Raw genomic sequence first — 5,679 nt, forward strand, 5'->3', positions numbered from 1 at the left:
ATTTTAACCATTGCTCTAAGAAGTCCCTTTAAATCCATTAGAATTGACACCGGAGTGAAATATATTTGCTAATGTGTAGTTAAACTGTGACTGCCACAAAGGCAAGGTCATGCCTTACCTATTTCTCTACCTCCAGGACCTAATGCAATACCTCGTACTTAATAAGTGGTTGCTAAATGCGTAAAGGCAAAGTACAAGAGCACTTTTAGATGTGAACTCTAAGAAACAAATCTGGACACTTTAAATACGGAGTCAGACCTAGGCTGTTAATACTGGACACCACACTTCATACCCTAGACCAGCGGTTCTCAACTTTCCTAATGCCGTGACCCCTTAATACAGCTCCTCATGTTGTGGTGACCCCCAACCATAAAATTATTTTCGTTGCTATTCTATAACTGTAATTTTGCTACTGTTATGAATCGTAATGTAAATATCTTTTTGTTTTCCGATGGTCTTAGGTGACCCCTGTGACCCCAAAGGGGTCGCGACCCACAGGTTGAGAACCGCTGCCATAGACTCTGGGATTTGGAAATGTAAACTCTGATTATAAAAGGAGCTCAGATTTGGGAAATAGTTACATAGAAATTCAAAACTGTTTTATGCACACATATACACAGATAAACGTCCTTGGTAGAAAATGTACCTCCCATACACAAGGAACTTGTAATATCATATGGAACTTATCAGCCATATGGTAGGATATTCATCTTCTTCATCAAATATTTCTAAATAAGTCTTTATATCCAGTTTCATAGGGAAAAAATATATCCAGTTTTATAATGTAAGTTAACAACACAGTAAGATTCATTTTATAGAAATTACAATTATTATTTTATTAATAAAAGCAAACATTTATTAGATCCTCACTATTACCAAGGACTGTCTTAGCTGTTCAATATGTATTAACTCATTTGGTTCACACAACACTGTTATGAGGTTGGTACCATGAATGTCTCCATTTTACAGATGAGGAAATTTGAGTCTCAGAGAGGTTAAGTAAATTGCATAACATTACATATCTAGTAAATAACAGAAGTGAGATTGAAAACAAGATATACCAAATTTTAGAAGCCATACTCTTAACCATCATTTTATAATATCATGAGAACTCACATTGCATCCTGCATTAGCTTTTTCACAATAATGCTGTGTAAAGGCTACCTCTAAACTCATTGGCTTGAAACAAGCATTTATTATATTTTCATGCTCAGAGGTCTGCAGGTCAACTGTGATCTGGTGGAGTTAGGCTGAGTTTCAGCTGGGAGAGTCTGTGGGTTCAGTTTCTATCTGCTCCACACTTGTTTATTTTGGAGTCCAGGCTAAAAGGACAATGCTACCCAGGGCATCTCATGGCGGGTCACCAGGGCACAAAATGAAAACTGAACTGAGAAAGTGTCTTTAAGATATGTGTCATGCCCACAAACATTTCATTGGCCAAAGCCCACTGCATGACTAAGCCCTACATCAATGGGGGAGGTAGGTGAAGGCCCATGATGGGATTTGGAGGGAAATAAATATTGACTGATTGATAATAATACAAAGTATTACACAGTTTATTTATTTGTTTATGTAAAAGTCCAGCATACGTAATCCTTTGCATTTAGGCAGGTATTATTTCATTTTTGTCCCTGTACAAGGACAAAATTTCAAAGCCACCCTGAAGATTTCAGTCCTTCTAGCCCTCATTATTTCTATGCTGAGTCCTAATGTGCTGGCTATCAAACTCTTTAGAAAGGTACCATTGTTAGCAGATCGCAAATCCACCCTATTCTTCACCTGATTTGTTGCCAAGTTCAAAAAGGTGTTTATATATTTTTAAAAACCCTGCAATAAAACTTTGATTTTCTCAAGAGCAATGTATTTTCAGAAACTGAGAAGTTCTTGTGAACAACTCTTATAAAGAAGCATAGAATAAGGTGATAGCATTTTAGAGCTGCCTTAGAGGGCACTTCGTTCAACCTCCTCACTTTACAGATGAGGAAAAAACCAGTTTCAGTTTCAAACGTCCAATTACTGCATACAGTGGGCTACATTTTTTTCTCAGGTAATAAAACCAATGAGAAAAAAATCTGGGGCAACCTTTACATGTCTTACTGTAACTATAATTCTGTAACGGGGACCTCTGTTGAGTTTATTTTATGAGAACCCTCATATGACCTGCTAACTTTATCACTGTAACCAACTTCCCCGATTGCCTGTGAAAAACAAAAATTAAGTCTTTCCATTTCTCCTTATAATCTTGGGGATCTTCCGCTTGTAGAGAGCCAGCAGAATAAGCTGAGAGACACCTGGTCACCGGCTCCAATATCCTGAGGACATCTAGGGCTGTTTTCACAAGGGAGAGAAAAAAGGTCCAGTTTCTCAGAAAGGGAGTTACAAGTATCTTTCTAGGCCAAACCTTTCCAATACTCAGCTAATATTCTCCCCTATTAGAACAGTAGATTTAAAATGGAGGGTATACTTGGGTGAGGGCAGAGCAAAGGTTGAAATAATCTAAGGTGAAAAGTACAATTCATTGAATATCTGCTATGTACCAGGCCTGGTGCTAGGTGCTAGGGTTCTGATGTGAACAAGACAGAAAAAGATCCTGTATTCATGATGCTTCCAGTCTAACCCAGACACGTAGCTACGTGTTATCAAAGCAAAGGCACGGGTTGTTATGGGAGCGTGTAATGCAGGATTTAACCTAGTGTATATGGGGAGGGTTGAGGGGTAGTCAGGGAAGGTCCTCCTGGGAAAAGAATGTTTTGAATATAGCCTTTGGGAAGCTGAGGTAGAGAACTTTCCAGGCAGAACTAAAAGAGCATGTCCAAAGGCCTAACGGAACTGAGAAATGACCAAGGAAGCCAAAGCTTAGCTAGGGAGGGGAGACTTATATGAAACTGGACAAATAGTCATGGCTCAAAATGGGGTGGGGGTGGGGGGCTCATAGGATAAAAGTAGAGCTTTGGACTTTATTCTAAAGGGCAAAGAAAAGACATTGAATGTTTTGAAGTAGGGGAATGACATACAATAATTGGATTTGCATTTTTAGAAGGAACACTTTGGCTGTACTGTCAAGAATAAATTGGAGAGGAAAAAAAAAGAATTGGGGAATGCAAGGAAATTACATGGAGAACAAAACAAGAATCTGGAGCTGGCAAATCTAAATATTCAGCCCAGATTGGCTGTAGAGTATGCAGAGGACAGTTGGGATAAGTGTGCATTTGTGCGTGTATGTGCACATGCGTGTTTTCATAGACTACAGAGCATATTGAAAGTTCTCTCCCTAAGCTCACATACAACTTCCAGACAGCCTAGGAATTGGATCACTCCTTTGGGATTTGAAAACATCTCCAGAACATGCTGGTTAGAAGACAAGAGTGGGGCCGGCAGGGTGGCTCAGTTGGTTAGAAAGCGAGCTCTGAGCAACAGGGTTGCCAGTTCAATTCCCACATGGGCCAGTGAGCTGTGCCTGAGCTGAGCAGCCACTGAGCTGCCAGTGGGCGGCCGGATGGCTCGGCTGATGCGAGCGCGTGCTCCCAACAACAAGGTTGCCAGTTCAACTCCTGCATGGGATGGTGGGCTGCGTCCCTCCCACAACTATTAGGTTGTCGGAAAAGCCATGACGTATTTTTTTCTATGATTTTCATTGTAAAAATGCATCATGACTTTTCCGACAACCAGATTGAAAGCAGCAACTGGACTCGGAGCTGAGCTTGTGCCCTCCACAACCAAGATTGAAGGACAACGACTTGACTTGGAGCTGATGGGTCCTGGAAAAACACACTGTTCCCCTTCCCCAATTCCCCAACACCGTTCCCTTCCCCATTCCCCAATAAAATCTTAAAAAAGAAATAAATAAGCAAGACAAGAGTGACTTTAGAGTTAAGGCTGGCAAACTGGACATGTATATTTAGCTCCCTCTCTTCCTATAACCCACTTACACAAAAAGAAATAGAATGGAAAAGGAGAAAAGAGCAGAACCTTGGATGCTGACATGCTGTGAAAGACAGGTGACTGGCCTGGCCAACTGGGTCAATAAAGCCACATGTTAAGCCTGAAGTGGGCAACTCCAGGTGGAGGTCAGGGTGATACATCGCCAAGCCAAGGAACATCAAAGATTGCCAGCAAAGGGTCAGATGCCAGGGGAGAGGCATGGAACAGGGTTTCCTGCACAGCCTGCTATAGCCACCAACCCTGCTGACAACTTGATCTTGGACTTCTAACCTCCAGAACTGTGAGTCCATACAGTCTTGTTGTCCAAGCCATCCAATCTGTGCTGCTTTGTTATGGCAGCTCTAGGAAACTAGTACACATGGTACTGATGGCTCATTTCTGTGCACTCCACCAAGGGAAGGCCCATATCGCTGAATCTTCCTCTGAAGGAAGAAGGAAAAATGAGGGTAAGGGTCAAAATGTGCCTAGATCTAATTTGACCCCAGCTGGAAAATCTGACTTTGAACAAGAGGAGTTAGTAATACTTCTGTCTTTAATTCTTTCATAACTGGAACATATTTATAGATTATGTTCGTAGTTGAAAAAATAAATACAAACATACACACATACCAAAGAAAAACGGAAAGAAAATTCTTCCTCCATCCTTCAAAATCTCCAAATGGGAGGGTAACTAATTGGTAATGCTGAGCTTCATAAAGGATATTGAGATTGATAAAAAAAATTTAAAATATTGTACTTTAATTTGTTTGCTCTGTGTTTTTCCGTAACAAAGTAAGACGCGTGCATTGGGGCAGGATGTCTTATTTCTCCCTTGGAACTCAGAGTCAGGGAGACACTGACCCAGGGCAGTCCTTCTTGGACTTGTTTGGGAACATTTAGAAGATTTTCCAGAGATTGGCCCTGGATGGATGTAGGCAATAAGGTGATAGCTACCACTTCCACCCTGTTGTCTAGGTTCCAGTACATGATACATAAACCACACGCAGCCTCTCTGTGGTTCAGAAGGTTAAAAGTTACTAACTGAAATCAATGGAAATAAAAACAGTCGCATCTGCCATGGTCCACAATTCACTTCTCCAGACAGCTTTGGCCTGCACTGCAGGACACACACACACACACACACACACACACACACACACACACACACACAGAGCAATCCTGGGGGAGAGCAGAGGCAGCTTAGAAGCCAAAAACCTCCCCAGTCCTAATTAAACCCTCCAAGTTTCCAGGCAACACAGCCAAGGAAAAAAATCATTGCTAAGCTGAAGACCCGCAGCCCCCAACCCCCGCAAAGGAAACGGGTCGTTTGGTTTAATCGGCCCACGTGCACATTCTCTCTCCCCAGGTTGCCAAGACGGGGCCTGTACCTAGCAGAGGTATTTGTGTAATCAAAGCTTCTGGAACTTTCCCTGCCAAGGCTACCAATGTGAATAGGCTCCTGAGGTAAAAATGTTCCCCCCGCTGGGGACGGCGCCCTTGAAGTCTACATCAAAATCAAGCCAGGGTCACAGCTGTTGTGGCACCCCACAGCGGAAAACTTGCAAGAAATCCTAGCCTGTACTACTGCTTTGCCTCAGGTCTACAGGAAACAGGCCCCAGTTGTGTGTATGTGCGAGAGACAGCAAGCGAGAGAGCGAGAAAGCGAGACCAAGAGAAAGAGGAGAAGAGAGAGGAGAGGGGAGGAGAGGGAAGGGGAGGGGAGAGGAGGGAAAGGGAGAGAGGGAGAGAGGGAGAGGG

This window comes from Hipposideros armiger, unplaced genomic scaffold (genome assembly GCF_001890085.2).
Source record: "Hipposideros armiger isolate ML-2016 unplaced genomic scaffold, ASM189008v1 scaffold_240, whole genome shotgun sequence".
Taxonomy (NCBI): Eukaryota; Metazoa; Chordata; class Mammalia; order Chiroptera; family Hipposideridae; genus Hipposideros; species Hipposideros armiger.